The sequence below is a fragment of the Lycorma delicatula genome, chromosome 1 (assembly GCF_047948215.1).
Source record: "Lycorma delicatula isolate Av1 chromosome 1, ASM4794821v1, whole genome shotgun sequence".
Classification (NCBI taxonomy): domain Eukaryota; kingdom Metazoa; phylum Arthropoda; class Insecta; order Hemiptera; family Fulgoridae; genus Lycorma; species Lycorma delicatula.
This window is the reverse complement of record NC_134455.1, coordinates 166668141-166686897: the sequence shown is the minus strand read 5'-3', so window position 1 is coordinate 166686897 and position 18757 is coordinate 166668141. Positions and strand designations below refer to the sequence as shown.

Sequence of the window (18757 nt, the reverse complement as noted above, 5' to 3'; positions counted from 1 at the left end):
GGTTAGGCTTGGCATTTTTTATTCAATACAAAATTCATTTCTAGCCTATTCTTGACCAACTTTAATTAAAGATTATTTTCATATTCAAACTTTAGCCTTCATCAAGTAGACAGAATTTGATTTTTTTTGTATTTTACAGAGGAAATCCTGTAGTAGTCCTGTGGAATTTTTTTCATATAACTTTTGCAGTCACTTTATGTTGTTTCTTCTCATTCTTTTTGCTATTTCTTCAAGACATAAATTTCTTGCCATTTTGCTTAAAGAATAAATAAATCGTGTTAATTACAAAAGTTGCATAGAATAAATCCCAGATATAATTAACATCTAAAACAAAATTGTTAGAAAAAAATTCAAAAAGAAAACATGTATTAAAATACTTTTATAAATACCTAGATTTAAATCCTTCATGCAGCTTTTTTATTTGTATCTAACATCAGTTTAACGATCATAATGTTTATTTTGTCTGAATTTTGAACACTGTGTATTTTGAATTTCTCTCCTTCATTTATATTTTGTAATGATTCTTATCACATTAGTAAATGGGAATAAAGTTTTTTAAAAAGCTGGTATAATTATGCTTATTTAGGTTACTGAAATTTCTGAAATTAATGCAAAAAATTAATATAGCAAGCTTTTTTTATAAAAAATAAAGGATTTTAAATATTTCCAACTCCACTTTGTACATACAAATTTGCAAAAGAAATTATGTTCATTTATTTAATTTTCTTCACATCAACTGAAACATTCAAATCAATGATGAACTAATTGGAAGAGTAAGAAAAAAAAGAAGTTCCATACTCATCCAAAAATATGGGTATTTTATATTATTTATAAAGTATGGTATGGGCTTGGACAAAGCCATTAAAATACATATTGGATGCATAAAATATATATATATATATATGGTATTATTTATTAAATATTAGGCATAACTGGATTTTGTAGTCTTGGTATTATTTTTAGGTATTCATTTATAGTGTTCTGCTATTAGGGCAGGTTCTGTCTCAGTTGCTGCTCTCCACCTTGTTCTATCCTTTGCTAACCTCTTTTTTCTCACATATTTTCCCTTTTACCTAATTCCATCCATCATTTGAAATCTCTTCCTTCCTTTACTTTTTCACCAAGTCTTCTATCATATCCACTAAAAAACACCTTCTTATACAATGTCTTAGCCAGTTCCTTTTCCTATATTCAATCACATTTAGCATTATCCTATTCTCTCCAATTCTCCTTAATACTTCTTCATTTGTTATATAGTCTTGTCATCTGTCATTCATCATTCTGTGCCACAACCACATCTCAAAAGCCTCAATTTGTTTTCTGTCTGCCTTTTTCACCGTCCATGTATTGCTCCATCTCTTCTAAACCCAAACTGTTTGTTCTTCCTCAATACTACCATCCAATTTGTTGTATATCCTCTTATTTAGAACCCTTAACAGATGTGGTTCAGAAAGCAAACTAGATTGGGTATTAGGATTCATTTGGCTGGTATGACAAAAGCGGTAGCATGATCTACCAACTTACCAAGTTTAAATACCAGATTCTCAATAGTGCCAATAAATCCCTATAACATCTGGGAAACCAAGATGGACTGCTGTTCCGTGGTGGGATGAGGACTGCAAGCATACAGTAAGGGATTGGTGTAGGACTTAATGAAATTTTAATCAAAGACCAACGCTCCTGTGTGGACTGGAATGATGTTATGTTCCCCTCTTTAGGTGACCTAATTTGGTATACTTATTTGGGTGTAGATCTGAATTTCTGCATTGTGTAAAACATAATTTGATTGGTATGAGTGTAGCACTGATTTGACTTACAACTCGTTCATTTTCTGAGGCATTCGCAGTCACAAATGGTGTTGTCAAATTTAGACTAGGCACGAGGTCCACAGTCTCAGTTAGTTAGTTTGAGAGGAATCATGTTAGGTTGGATGTGAAGATCTCCATTTGAGGCCTACATGAAGGCAAAATTTGATTTGTATTTTACTGATTCAAATGCCTGCCAAGGCATTTACATTTGTGGCATCCCAACTGAGGCCTGGCTGATGACTGTGAGATGTAATCAGTTAGAGGGTCTTAGATGACCTCCGGTAAAGCCCCTCAGAGCTCAGAACAGAGGAAGTGGTGTGGCGACCAGTAAAGTCACAAGGTGGATGTCTTCCTCCTATGGTGTTGGGATGTGCTAAACAGAATCCTTTCAGTCTTACTTAAGACTTGGTAAGATGCATTTGTTTTGAGTTCATTAAATAGTAGTCACTGATGGGAATATCACTCATGGCCCATAAGGGCTAAAAATGGAGGGGATGGCGGTGGGTGTCTTCTCCTACAGGGGTCAGGATGTGCTAAACAGAATTCTGTAATGAATTACATAAAATCAGTTTCTTGTACAGTACCATCATCTGTTACTTGGAGAACGGTTCAAACTATGTGTGGATTGATACAATCACCGCAGCCAATTAGACTGCAAAGTGGCGAAAAGTTTGTTACCATGCCATTTGATATAGCAACTACATTTGGAAGGTCATTTAGGGCAGTTTCATTTACATCATCGTACTGCCCTGAATTAGTGAGATATAAGTTGAAGGTAGAAAATATCAGTTGGTAATTGGAGACTCAAAAAATGAATTAAAAATGCCCTTTTCTTTTAATGAAAGTTATGCCCTGAATAATTCTCAATACGCTTCCTCTGGAAAGATAATATCAGCCTCAGTAGGTTGCCACATCTTCCAGATAGTGCACTATGACATCTTTTTTGTATCTGTAATAAAATTTTCTGTGACCAGGTGTTTCCAAATTCTTGGTCAGAGTCACTGGTTATCCCCAAACTGAAACTTGGTAAAGATGAATCATGCACCACAAGTTATTGTCCTATCTCCTTGACCAGTACTTTGTGCAAGGTGATGGAACAAATGGTAAACTGTCGTCTAGTGTGGTACCTTGAGAGAAACGTCCTAATTGCCCCAGAACAGTACATTTTCCACTACGGTAGATCTATTGTTCATTTGTTTTCCCTGGAAGCTGCTTTTCAGAATGCATTTTTATGCCGCCAATGCCTGGTTGCTGTATTTTTTTATTTATAAAAGGTTTATGACACAACATGAAAGAGAGGAATCTTAAATACACTTCCTGAATGGGTTGTAAAAGGGTAATCTCCTCGCACTTATCAGGAGTTTCCTCAGTAGTTGGTTCTTCTGATTTCAAGTTGAGATGATGGTATCTGAAAGTTTCACACTAAAAAATGGAGTTGCTCAGGGAGGTATCCTTATTGTTACTTTGTTTGCTGTAGTCATAAATGGTATAACAAACAATAACCTGCTTAGAATTGTGATGTAAATCTACTGGATTCACATTTTCTCTGGAAAAAAGTGCATTTGCTTTTCCCACTGTTACCTGTTAAACTAGTTGAAGCATGAACATGGGTTAGATTTCTAGGTCATTTGACTGACTAACATGGGTAACACATTTGAAGGAGTTGAAGGTAAAATGTCTAAAACTGTTAGACATGCTAAGAGTTCTGTCTAATACCAGTTGGGAAGCAGATCATGTATGCATGTTACACTTCTAGCAAGCTCTGGTCTGTTCCCGCTTGGACTATTGCTACGTAACTTATTCATCTGTGCAGGCCACCGCACTAAAGATGCTCAATGCAGCCCATCATTCATTTTTCCATCTTGCCACGGATGCTTTTCGTTCAATCCCCGCAGCAAGTCTGCTGGTGGACAGTGGTAATCCATCTCTTTGTAATAGACAGAAGCAAATGATATGCTTCTATGTGGCTCACATCAGAGCGCAACGAACTCACCGAACCTTGATGTGGTATTCTTGAACCAGCATGTTAATCGATACCAGGAACAGCCAAGATCTACTGCTTCAGTAGGCATCAGAGCTCAACGCCTTGTCTCAGCTCTAAATATACAATTACCTACACTCTATACTGTTGCTCCATGTTATTACCCCCCATTGGCAGCCTTCTGTTACTACTTTTGTCATTGTCAGTATATTAAACAGAACACAAATCCAGTAATCTTACAAAACAAATTGTATAATATTAAAAACAGCATGAATCCTGATGATACAATTTACACGGATGGTTCTAGAAACATTGATTCTGTTGGTTTTGGTTTCGTGGTTGGCAATGGAACATACATGTTTAGTCTTCCCAGCATCACCAGTATTTTTGCTGCAGAACTGTATGCTACTAATAAGGCCTTTTATAGTCCAAAATATTGACGTGTTCTTGTTTGTTCAGATTCTATGAGTGCCCTACAGGTGATTAATGACGTGTATTCTAGACACCTTGTCTGTTAGATTCATTGTGTCATTTTACAAATGACTAGACATAATACAACAGTGAGCTTTTGCTGGATTTCTAGCCATATAGGAATTGCAGGCAATGATAGTACGCTGATAGTGCAGCAAAGGAGGCTTGTTTCCAGCCTCCTTTTACCAATCATGTGGCTCCTAACAATCTTGTCACTTTCCTGAAGCTGGTGGTTCATGATTAGTGACAAATTGATTGAAATGCTACTATGGACAATAAACTTCATCCAGTTAAGAACACTGTTTCACCATGGAGCTTCATATGCAGAACTAACTGTCGAGAGGAGGTTATTATCTGCCGTTTGCAAACACTAGGCTCAGTCATGGATATCTGATGACTCAAACAGATGCACCACTTTGTGCTCACTGCAACTGCTGACTGACAGTGCACCACATCGTTGTGGATTGTATCTGTTATGCATCATTGCGTCACAAGTTTAACCTATGGCGTAACATATAAACTATTTCAGGGAAAATGATTTGTTTTTATCTTAAGTTTTATGGTTTCTTAGGGTCATCTGCTTACATTCAAGTATTTAAAGTAGTGTAGTGAGTTTCAGCTGTATATGCCAATTGCTACAAAGCAGTTGGTTATTGTATTACTTTGAGATATACGTTGTGATATATCTTTGTTTACTACAAGAAATATATCATAGGGGTGATAGCCCCTATGAGTGCCCCTATCATGGGTGGTGATAGCTTGGAAGTGTACTTTGCCCAGGAAAAAACCTTAACAGTACCTTAGCTGCATGTGATATTAGGCTAATTGTTCTATGATCTTCACACTTCTCTGTATTTTTTCTTTTTTGTTGATACCATTGTTCTATTCCAGAAGTCCTCTGGCCACTTTCCTTCAAGTATTCTAGTGCATAGATCTAGTAATAACAATTCTACTGTCACTTCTAATGCTTTGAACAGTTCAATTGGTATTTCATCACTACCCTCTGCTTCTCCTTTCTCATAATTTTAATTGGTTCATTTATTTTACTTTTTAATATACTGTATGTACCCTTTTTGATCTTCATGAATTTTGTACTCTTCTTCCACTACCATATCTATTTCTCTTGGCTTTTCTCCTAATGCATAAAAATCTACAATGTATTCTTCCTATTTCATTAAGTGTTTCCCCATCCTTTCCCTCTGTCTGAAATATTTTCTTCCCTTGTTTCTCTTTAAAAACTATTCCTAATGCTTCTTTATACATTAGCTCATATCTCCTTTCTCTTTCTGAATATTCTATCACTGTACGTTTTTTTCTCGAGAGCCACTTTTCCTTAGCTTTCTTAGTTTCATTTCTTAGCTCATTCATCCTTCTATGTTTCCTTCTACCTTCTTCTTTTTGTATTTTCCACTTTCTCCTTTCATTCATCTTGTCTAACATTTTACTTGTAACCCTCTCTATTCATATTCTGTTCCTGTTTTTAAACCCTATTGTCTCTTTTGCTGTTTCCTCTAAAGTCTTCTTAATTTTCATCCAGTTATCTGCATTACTTGATTTATCTCCCATTCTCATTTTTCCAACATCAATTTTTCCATTTCCTGAATTGTTTCCTGTTCCCTTAGCTTCTCTAAATCATAGTAATCTCACCTCCTGCCATTCCCAGTTTTCTTGAGCCTATTGTTCACTTCTGCGCCAACTCGATTGTGATCTGAATTTTTATCTGCACCTGGATAAGCTGTAGCATTCTTTAAAAAAAATTCTAAATCTTCATTGAATTGTAATATAATCAATTTGATATTTTTCACTGTTCATTCGTCATATCCTTGTATATCTTCTTACAATGATCATTTTATAATGTTATATGAGTGTTTCCCAACACAAATTCCTTCTCCATGCAGAATCTAACTAGTTTTTCTCCTTTTTCATTTCTAATTCTTATACCATATTCTTCCACTGCCTTGTTTTCCCTTCTTCCTCCAACCATAGCATTCCAATCACCTATTATCACTACACATGCCTCTTTCTTTCCCAATTAACTCTTCTATCCTTTAATAACTCTGTTCTACTTCCTCATATGTGTGCCGAGTGGTTGGCATGTACACTTGAATTATTACAATATCATTATCTTCTATCTTTATCTTCATCATCATCATTACCCTTTTATCAACATACTCAACCTTTAATACTTTTCCTACCATTTTATTTTATCAGTATACCTACTCCATTAGTACCACACCTTTCTGCCCCTGCAAAGTAAAACTGAAAACTCCAGCTTGATATCTCTCCATTTCTTTTCCATTTTGTAGTAGTGTTAAGACATTCCATGTTCCGATTCTTAATATTTTTTTTCTTTCCTCTATAAATTTTCTTTGTCTGTCCTTCCTTCCCTACAACTTCCTCATATGCATGAATCCTTATTATATCTCCCTCCCTAAGATTCAATTGAGGAAGATTTTCCTCTGGATACATTTACAGTAAGGTTCATATAATGCCATGAACAACAAAGGATTCCTCATAGAACTTTAATGCAGTAGTTTCCTGTTGCCTTCTGCATCCTAATGCCATTGACTATATGGTTCCTCCACCTTTGGGAGCAATTTCTCATTCCCAGGAAGATAGAGTGCCCTGCCTTCTACCTGCTCGTCTACCCTCCTCGGAGGCCGTTGACACTTTGTAGAAGGATGATCACTTATACCAGTGATTGCTTGCTCACTGTAGCCTCATTTGTGAAAACAGGGTGCACCATCCAGCCACCTATGCTACCATGTGTGAAAGGTGATGTTGACATTTGTATGACAGAGGTTGTTTAAAATGCATCTCATACCTTACCCCCCATTTTTAGGTAAAATGCTTCCATAAGGAGGATTTTTTAGGTAAATGCGCTATCCATGACTTTAGTCACAGTTTGACTAATGTAGAATTTGTTGTAAGCTGTACATTTAATTCTGTAATTTGTCAACAACTTACCATACATTTTTGTGTTCTTGTTTTAATTGTTTTAACATTGTTAAAACAGTACCAAGAAGCCAGTTTCTTTGTTGTACTTTTTTCAATACTCATAAACACAGTTTTTTCTTTATTCCAACTTTCTATTTCCTTCACAATTCCTCAGCTATGATGTAACCACAGTTTAGGATGAGAAAAGGCTTTAAAGCTTCAAAATGAATGTTTAAACAAAATAACTGAAGAAACTCCAGAAATGTGTTAAATTCAGAAATTTAAGCTTGCATAGTTAACCTTTGATGATTATTCGGGTAGATATGCCACAGATTTTTTTGTAACTTAATGTCCCATATGCTTGTAGAATGCAGATCAATTAAACTGGGAAAAGTGATTTCAGTATGGCTAGAAATTCATAAAATATGAAAAGAAATTAAAATTTATAATATTGAAAGATGTTCATTAACAAATATTATACATAATGTTTGATAAATCTGCAGATTAATTGCGTGCATGAAATTTTTTACACAACATTTTAAGAAATGTGAGTTCTAGTTTTTTTTTTTTAGAAGAAAACTGAAAATAATAGAAAAATTTCGATTTAAAAATATGATATATGTTCTAAATGACTAAGTTATTTAAAAATAAATAAAAATATACAGATGGAAAGGAAAAGCCCAACTGCTTTTTTCAGATGAGTCATATATTCAGTCAAAGCACATAAAATGTTTTGATTGGCCCAATGATTCTGTTAATGGTTACAAAGACCCCAAGATTGGTGAATGCCAGCTGTGCTGCAGAGAAAAAAAATAAATGCATTTTTGATTTTTAAGTTGGGCCAGAAACAAGGAGAATAATGAAAGAACATGGATGCTGAGAACTGTGTGAAATGATTGCAAACAAAGTTAATACCATCAAACATTCCATCTTATTCATTTTCGGTGATTGATAATGCTATCATAATATAAAAGTCTACAAGTCACCAATTCAAATTGCAGAAAACAAGATCTGTTAGAATGGCTACAAAGCAGAGAAATTCTTCAACACATATTGTACATTGACCTGTCAGTTATTTTAAAAACTGAACCATACTAATTAGTGCAAGTAAACAAACGCTGCTACAAAGAATACCAGTTGAACAAAATGTTGGAAAGTTTTGATCGCAACATATTAAGATTCCTACCATACCACAATTGCGCTGATTTGGAAGAAAATAAAAGGTCAAATTATAGAAGAAAACGTGCCACATTGGCAAAATGCAGGGTGTGTGACATAAAACTGAACCCATAATGAAACCACTACCCAACACTATTTATGAAAGACTCTCACACAACTAGCGCAATTAGTGGATGTATATGTTACTACTGATTGTTACTGCAGTTTGTCAGGTGGTTACGTATCAGTGCAGTATATGTTTTGTTGCAGTGCAGTACTGTGAGTGCGGTTGTGTTTGTGTAAAATACCTTATTCAATCCAGTAGAGGAAAGCTATAATTGAGGCCTATATTTGTTCTTGATCGTTTGAAGAATCACGTCAAGTATTCGTAGAAAAATTTCTGAATACCTGTATCCCAGCAAAGAGTAGCATACATGATTTAGTTTAAAAAAATGGCATACAACAGGTTCTGTTTCAAATGCAAAACAAAATAGGCAACCTTCCATCAGGATTCCACAGGCCATTGCTAATTTTGAGAGGAGAATTACTGCCAGTCAAACAAAATCACTACGCAAGTTCCACCAACAATTTGGTGTCAAATACACATCTTGTAAAAATTTTTATGAATTAAAATTGAAACCATAAGGAGCCAGACAAACCGAAATGACTTGTTTGTTGCAACTGGCTTCTCAAAAATGTTGGTAGACAGATAGACCCGATGGCATATTTCATATCAGACAGAGGCATGATTTCTTTTATCCGGCCATGTTAATTTGCAGAGCACCAAGTATTGGATGGCAAGGAATCCTCATGAGATATTCCAGTGTCCACTTCACGATGAGAAAACTGATATTTGGTGTTTCATTTCCGGTAATCATATAGTAGGACCAATATTTTTTGACTTGACTGTCAATACCCAAGTTTACCTCACAATTTTTTAAGAATTCTATGCACAATTAACTGATAATGAAAAAGAATACAGCTTCTTCCAACAAGACGGAGCAATGTATCACACATCAAACGTTTCACTGAATCACGTTCATACAGTTTTTACAATGAACGAACTGTCAGCACAGGATGGTGGCCTCCACATTCCCCAGAGTTGTCTACTTGCAATTTTTTCCTTTGGGGCTACTTAAAGGAGAGATTTTATGAGTCTATTCCCCACAATATTGATGAACTTAAAGTGAATATTCAACGATAAATAATGCAATTGACAACAAAGTTTTGTCAGACGACTCTCAATATGATCAGTTAAACACAAAAGTGCATTTATGCCCAAGGTGGTCATTTTGAATATCTTTTTTAACAATAAGGTAAATAAATGCAACATTTAAATTATGTTTTATGTTTTTCTTATTTAATTTATCTGTATCATTCATCAAATTTCATTCCAACGTAACCTACCAATTGTGCAGCGGTTACGTTATGTGTTCGGTTTTATGTTGCTCACTTGTACATTAAAACAAACTCCTGAAAAATAATTTTAAATTGGCGGCTTAATATTGAAAGCAGTGTTGCAAACATGTCTTAAAGATAGAACAGTATTATTACAAGACAGATAGAGTTACCAATATTTAAAACCAGGGTTTACATTGATAATAAAGTCAGTGATGTTAGCACTGATCTCACTTATAAGACTGTAATGATACAGATCACATGGGACAGCTGAACAAATGGGATAGAGCCTCTAATTAAAAAAAAAAAGAAAAAGCATTATCCTTATTTGTTTCCTATCTTTTCTTTTTGCTAAAATAAAGAAATAAAAGTATCAATTTTTTAAGAATTGTAAATAAAAATTTAAAAAGATAAATAAAATAAAATAAGCAATTGAAAAAAATTTAAAAATGTAAATAAGAATATAAATGCAAGTATCATTTAGGCAGATAATAAATTGAAAAAGTCAAGTTTGCTATATAGTGCATGGATGCATATGCATGCATCCATAAAGTGTATATTTGTGTTGGTAGGCCTTTTAGCCTCTTCCCTTCTTCAATCCATTCTTTCAATCCTGTTTGTCAATTGAGCTTTCTAAACTTGATGAGAAATAAGAGTGTATTTAGTTGAGAAAAGATTATTTCTATCTCTCCTAATATCTTAATATTTTTATTTCTATTTTGAATTTTTGTATGTACTATTTCACTCATTTTTCACTGTATTGTGTTTTGTAGTGTTGCATTTGTCTTAATATAATATTATTGATAATCCATATATGAATTCACTAAATGACTGAAATGGTGAAAACATGTTCGTCACCTGGAAAAGTCCTTATATTTTGGGATGGACCCCGTAAGGGAAGACATCCTCCATGTGGCAGTTTCAGTTGCCACACCTCCCCCTCCGTACCTAGCCCTTTTGGGCTTTACTGGAGGTTATTTTCAGAACCTTGGCAAAAGGCATCTCTCAGCTTTGTTCTTGCCTCAAGTCAGGATGCCACTGATGCGAATACCACATGTCATATTCCCTTCGATGTACTACTAGGAAATGAACTCTTTAAAACAAAACATCTATGTCAAGTCTTCAACAAGAGTGAGTGACATGAAGGAACTGAAATTAAATCGAAACTACCTACCCGATAGGTTAGAAGTTGAGTTCAGCACACAACCATAACACAAAACTAGAAATAAAAATAAAACTTAATAAATAAAACACTACAAAAACAGCAAACCTTGTTACACAAGAACAACAAAACCAAAACACAGGAAATCCATTCTCTTGCCAGGTATCTGATGATGTTTTCAACAATTACCCATTCGATCTGGTTTTTCCAATTGTCACAGAGATCTAATGTCAAGCCAACAAATAGTCTCTGTGTGCATAAGTTCATATTTTGCGCATTTGTCCATTACACGGTATACATCATCTGGTTGTCCACAATCTGGACATATATCTGAATCCATTCGGCCAAATCACTGGAGTCTGTCTCAGAAGGCACCATGACCAGAAAAAATTGTATTACATTCTTGTTAGCGTGAAACCAAGGGGTGCCCTGCAAACCAACAACATCTGAGAAGAGATCATGCATAAAATGCCCACCCTCTTCCTCATTCCATCTTCATCTTTTTTTTTTTTGTTGTTTAACCTCCAGGTCCACAGTTAAGCACTTCTTTTCACAGAGGATGCAATGAATGTTTTGTAGCATGTGTGAAAAATGCCATGCCTGACTGGGATTCGAACCCAGGACCTCCAGATAAAAGACTGAGATGCTATCACTCACACTATGGGGGCCGGCGCCTCATCCCATCTGGCTTGCCATAAAACATTGCCATGCCGTTCTACCTTGTGAATTGTTTCTGAAGTCAATTCACTTAGCAGGATAATTCTGCTGCTTTTCTGACACAATTAAATCTATCAGTTTCACGTCTACAATCACCAAGATTGCCTCCCTTGAACTAGTACAATAACCTCCCATTACTGTTAATAATATAAGGCGTTGAGCTCTTAATAATATATCCCTACCGGGATTTAAAAGCTGGGATATAAAAGAATTTAAAAGCTACCACTTTTAAATTTTAGCCTGTCCGCCCAAACAGGCGTCACATATAGCATAATTGCCTTGTATACACATTTACACAGGATACTCATAGTCTTAAAATTAAGACCCCAATCAGAATTGAACACTCGTTGAATACCAAAGAATGCATGACAGGCCTGCTCCACGATGTAATTAAGGTGCTTCTTGAACTGCAATTTCTAGTCAAGAAACACCCAAGGTACTTTTCAACTTGAACAAATTTCATACGAAGGCCTGACATTGAAACATGAACCTGATATCTCACTACCAAACGGCCTTTAAGAAGCATCACCGTGGTTTTCTCCAGGCTGACCATCATCTTATGTTGATGACCCCACAACTCAAGTATCCTGTATATCTGATTGGCTCAGAACTCAACCTCCCTTCATGAGCTTCCTTTGACCAGCAGGTCGAAGGAAGATCTTTGCCACAATGCAATCTCAGCCGCAGAAGGGAATCAAATTCCACCATCAACAACAATGAACCCATCATGCTACCTTCAGGACAACGTCTCTCCTACCTCGTGCCTGCTCTCGCAGAGCAGCACATCACGATGCCTGAAGTAACTTTACTTTACTTGCAGTTCACTATCTGTGCGTTGTCACTTTTGTAACCGATGAACGACAGAAGGCCAGCACAGGTTATTAAACACACCAGAGATGTCCAGAAAAATTCCCAAAACATATTCCTCCTCACTAGCTCTTTCTGGGATGAAACCTGTACTGATTCTCCATCAATAAGCTTTGTGAGATCAGCCTCTCATTTATACACAGATACAGAATCTTTTCAAAGACCTTACCTGTAACGGGCAGCAACATCAAGAGCCTATATGACGAAGTAACAACAGGATCTTTGTCACCTTCTTTAAACAACAATTTGACAATATCCTTTTTCCAACATACCAGGGAACTGGAAGGACATATTGATGGCCGATATTCTCCACAAATGTTTTCTGTGAGTGTCGCACTGTATTGTCAGCTTTTGGACAAAATGAAAGCCACCTTTAATGAAAGGTGCCATCAGCCAATCAAGATGTGATTCTTCTTCAGTGCCAAGCCTCTCATAGAGACATTAGAACTTAGACAAACTGATTGAGATTTATTGAACTCCTAGAGCATATTTTTGCTTGGCATATTGAAAGAGGCTCAGAGAATTTCTATACCAGAACAACAACGAAGTAGTTCATGTACTGTTGCCTCTTGACATGTTAAAAATTTTCCCCACTTGTTGGGAAAAATATGTAGAACTTCAGGAAGACTACATACAAAAGAATAAATATAATTTTTATTTTTATTGTGTACTAATAAGTGTTAAAAACAAAAGTCCAGTTTATATTTGACTGATCCTTGTATTAGCAAGAAGGAAAGAAATTTCCTAAAAAGTAGTTCTTCTAAACTTTATTATTTTTATACATCTAAATTCTTTTGTTGATCAGTATTTTTAAATTTTAATTAAAAAATTGATATAGATTGAGAAAATTATTAATATAAAATAAAGTTAGTTGTGAAAATTTGTATGACCATTAAAACATGTTACATGAGGTTTTTTCTCTAAAATACATATTAAGGTTGTAATTAAAATAACATACTCCTAAACCACTATTTTTTATAACCCCTCTATAAGAATAACAAAAAATGATAAAATTCTTGATTGAGGAAGCATTTCACTCTGTTCTGCTACGATCTTCCAAGTGAAGCAGTTTAAAAATTGACCCTTTCCTATACCACTGTTCATAATAGTAGTTTTCAAGAATATAAAAAGAAAGATATGTCTCTTTTAATATCCTAGAGACAATTGACCAGCAATAGGGTGCAAGAAATCAGGGTTGTTTTTCACAGGACCAACCATTCAGGGAATACTATTTACTATTCAGAATGAGTCAGTAAAAGTCTGCAAATAACCCAGTCATGAAAATAAATTCCTGTCATTTATAGATTAATTTGGCAATTATATTAAAATAGTTTTAATCAGTTTATGTGTGGATTGCCACTTGTAAATCACTTTCCCAATATGAAACATTGATTTTCTATTAATCCATTATAATTTTTTGTGATACAAAATAAAGACTACCCACAAGTTTGTACTTCTATTATTGTTGTGAATTATTGAGTTTCATACTTACCATTAAAGATGCAGAGTGACTCATGTAGTGTAACCAGAACTTTCTGAGCTCATTCTAATAATGCAAATAATGAAAAAATGTCATATAAGCTTAGGTCTGGAAAAGCTCCATTAGTGAATTACAGTGAAAAATTTTGCCCTGATACCTGGGTAAAAGGAACCCAAATTAAGGAATAAACTTGATGGTTTCTTATGGTTATTGACTTGAAAAATTGAATAAAACAGGTTCCAGAACCATACCTCCAGTTGTTTTCATAATATCCAACGAAACAAAAAAATTTGTTGTTTAAAAATATTTTTCTTTATGTTTCTACTACAAATGCTTTGTTAAATGACTAATGAATGCATAAAACTTATTATCAAAATTTGTAAACAATTTATTCTGAAAAAATTGTAAAATAGCCCATTAAAAACAATACAAGTTCAAGAAATTTGATTTTATTGTTATTACCCTATGAAAACGAAGGGATTACATGTACAAAGCATGTTTGCTTTCCTACAAAGAGCAATGATATAAAAAATAGTGTTGTATTAAAGATTATTCTATTGTAATTTAAACTTAAAGTTTATATATCTCTCTTGAATTAATTGTTAATTGAAAATTTGAGAAATTATGATTTTGTAAGTTGGTAACACAGAAATCAGCTGCCCAACAATGCATTTTATGTTGTATCATCACTGGATTGCATGTTCTCCATTGCTTCTGAAAATTGTTATGAGAACAGTGTAGTTTAATTAAGTATATGTGTGTTTGTTTTAATTGGTGTCATGCTGCACCATTGCCTTTGTTATTTATGACTGAGGAATATGCTATCATGGTATCATCTTTGAGATGTGTGATGAAAATGCAACTGTTACTGCTGCAGAATATCAAAGACGTTTAACTAATCGCAAAGTTCAAAATCTTAAAACAGTTACTAGAAGATTGCATATACTATGAGAAACAGGTACACCTCCTAGCATTACTCACCACGACCATTATGTCCATCACGATGCTGATACTGATGAAACCATTATCTACTCAACACACTCCAGGTATTAGTATTCGATGCCTTTCCCAGTGGTTCAGAGTTTTCTCATCTACGGTGCGAAGACTTTTCATAACAAGCTGTATCCTTACCATAATTAGCAAATACAAAATCTTCAACCTAGAGATCCTCGATTTGCAATATTGCAACTGGTTAAATATGAACTGCTAATTGCATAGATTCATTTTATTTACCGACGAGGCTCAGTTTATTAGAGATGGCATCAATCACCTTTGCAATGAACACATTTGTGCAGAAGTCAATCCATACATGACAGTAGGACGTAATTTCCATCAAAATTTAACATTAATGTGTGCTGTGGTTTAGTTTATGATCAGCTAATTGGACCATTCATTCTCCTAGGAATGAATGGTCCTAGGAAAACATTTACTTGATCTAAATTTTGATATTTACTTGAATTCTTTAAGGAACAATTGCTGCTGCTATTAGAAGGTGTTCCACTTGCATCAAGGTGCCGCTTCTACTTTCAGCACAATGGTGCACTTCCCCACTTCTCACATGCCATGTTGGCATACTTAAATAAGCAATTTCCAGAGTGATGGATTGGCCATGGTGTGAGTCACACTCCTGGACACCAACATTACAAAAGTTCATGTGTATGAAGAGTTGGTTGTTCATATTACAGATGCTGCTGCACAAATTAAGAAAGTTGTGCAGAAATGCGGAGAGTAACAATAGCAATCTGAAAGCGTGCAGCCAAAATGTATTGAAGTAGGGACAGATTTTTTTTAAATTTACTGTAAACTTTATTAAATGTATCAATTACAAGTCCTTTTTTTCCCAGTTTTTATTTTCAGAATTGTTTGAAGTGATATAATATGTTAAGTAAAATACAATTTTTATGTGTTGTATAAAACTAATAAAAACATATTTTGAATATCACAGTGAATATTACAATTTTAACAAGACATTGGTCATCAGCATATTGACTGATAGCAGCTTTTTGTAGCAGATTAAGTTGCTTTTTTATAATTAATTTCATTTGTTTAATTGGATGTGTTAAAGATTAAAATGATATTATTCTTGTTTTAAATAATTACAGAATTCATTGCTAACAAGACTGTGTTTATGAGTAGCATATGATTTTGTGAATGGTGTTTCATAAACAGTGGTTTATTCTAAAAATAATATGTAAAAATTACATATTTTTTTTAAGTATTGCATTTTTAATAATTAATTAAATAAGAAAGAAAAACATTTCTGAAACAAGTACAGTCAAACCTCACATAACAAGTAAACCAAAATGTAAAAAATGACTCCCTTAATGAGCAGTGTTTCGCAGAACGAGTTATTAGGAGACATTGTGATGTCACATCCTGCCTGCAGCTCGGCTATCAGTATTTAGCACTCATTCAGCTAGCATCTTACTGTCACTTGTGAAAGTTGTATTCAGACACGTTATTATGTATTTTTTTTAATTTTTTTATTGCAAAGTTTAAGCATGCTTGCACATTTGTCTCTAAAAAAAAATGACACAAGAAGACATGGGTAAGAGAAGAGAAATCTCCATAGACATCAAACATAAATCACTGAGAAGCAAGAACGAGGTCTGAGAGTGGCTGACCTAACATGCACATACAATCGGTCTACATCAACAATTTGTACTGCCCTCAAAAACAAGGATAAGATAATGGAGATTGATGCTTCAAAGGATATCACAAGAATTTCTATGCAACAGCCACGTATTCTCGATGATGTTGAAAGATTGCTTCTCATATAGATCAACGAGAAGAAAATGCTAGGTGACAGTATTAATGAAAACATAATTTGTTAGAATGCTAAACTAATTTGAGCTGACCTCAATAAGAAGACATCAGGATCGTCAACAGACGAAGAAGAAGAAGCATCCAAGGCATGCCATGGGAAGTTAAAAAGTTTAAGAGAAGAACCGGCATCCACAAAATTGTGAGGCACAGAGAAGCAGCAAGCTCTGATATAAAGGCTGGTCTCCAGCTTATGAATTCTGAGGGTTTTTCAATACAGGTTTTTAATTGTGAATTGTGATGAGACAAGTCTTTTATGGAAAAAGATATAAGTTACTTCTGGAAAGCGAACTTCTAATACAGCAGAGAAGAAGGCTCTTGTTTTGAGCAAATGCAAAATTTTAAAATTAAACTGCTGCTCGTTTACCATTCAGACAATCCACAAGCCCTTCAACAAGTATAAAGTCTAGAAGAACAGGCTAAATGTCATGTGGAGGTTCAACAACAAGGCTTGGGTGACACATTACCTTTTTACAGATTGGATCAATGAAGTGTTTAGTCCATCTGGAAAAAAATGTACTTGAAATGAACTTGCCACTCCATGCCTTGCTTTTTATGAACAACGCTGCACATCCTCCAGGCCTAGAAGATGAACTCCTTGAAGAATTTAAATTCATCAAGATCCAGTTTCTGCCTCCCAACACCACTCCTTTACTTCAGCCCATGGACCAGCAGATCATTTCAAATTTAAAAAACTTATCCTAATATGCTCTTCCAGTGTTGTTTTAAGGTAACTGAAGGAACCAATCTCACTCTCAAGAGAGTTTTCACATCGTTGCCTGCTTTAAGATGATCGACAAGGAATGGGAGGGGGTCACCAAAAAAACCTTAAATTTCTGCACGGAAGAAGCTCTGGCTGGACAGCGTTGTCAAAAGTGACTCCAAAGGATTTAAGCAGTGCGTGTGGAATCTGTAATCAATAAGATTGTGGGCTAGAGATGAGCAGCAACGATATTGATAAGCTAGTGAAAGAATTCCACTAGAATCAGCTCCTGTGTATGCCTGGAGCTGCATTCTGTGTCACAGCAGAAGTTTTGGAGGTAACAGCCTCAGCAGAGCAACAACCTTCCTCTGAAATAAGGGAGATACTGAAAGCATGGGGAACTGTTGCATCATACGTTGAGAAACATCACCCTAATAAGGCAGTAACTGTGCATGCTACTTATTTATTTAATAATAATGGTGTGTGTCATTTTCACCAAATTTTGAAAAACAGATGTCTTCAGATAACTTTCTTGTAAAAAATGATGTATTATAAATAATAAATTACATTAGTATTATAAATCTGTGTATTTTTTTAAAATGGAACTCATTAGCCTACTATACATTGATTCCTATGCCAAAAATTGTTTCGCTTAACGAGTGTTTAGCATTACAAGTAAGATTCGGGAACAAATTATGCTCATTAAACAAGGTTCCACTGTATATAGTTTTTTCTTCAGTTTTAATTATTTGCAGAATATACAGAATAGGAAAAAAATTAAGGTAATTATGCTGTCCAATGAACTGAATGTTAAAAATTCTCTAACTTATAATTTTACTGTGTTTTTAAAATAATTCATGTTATAAATCTGTTTATTGTTAATAATAAATATTGCCCCTAATAATGATTGATTTATATTTTTATTGATTGACAGTCAGACCATTCATTTCATTATAAAACATTTGTTTGTAAAACAGTTTGTAAATAATATGAATGCAGTTTTATATAAAAAGTGTGTTTAAAACATTTTTTTTTTTTAGTTAAAATCAAAAGTATTAGATTTTTCTTTCTGATAAACTCTGAAAACATTAAAGCATCCAAAGTAGTGTAAGCAAGTATTTATCAGGTTACTAAAAAAAAACTTAAAATGTTATTTCAGTACAACATTCTCCTTCCCAAAGTTTTGAATCTTGCTTTACTTTAGTGTTTGCATATTTCATTGTTTACTGTTGTTTGATTTTTAAAGTAAAAG

At 34.5% G+C, this 18757-nt stretch overlaps 1 protein-coding gene across 3 annotated transcripts in view; it reads left to right on the top strand.

Moving 5' to 3' along the window:
- Positions 1-18757, top strand: part of Prp40 (pre-mRNA processing factor 40) — a 144097-nt gene that overhangs the window by 96817 nt on the left and 28523 nt on the right. The gene's annotated exons all lie outside the window — the stretch shown is intronic.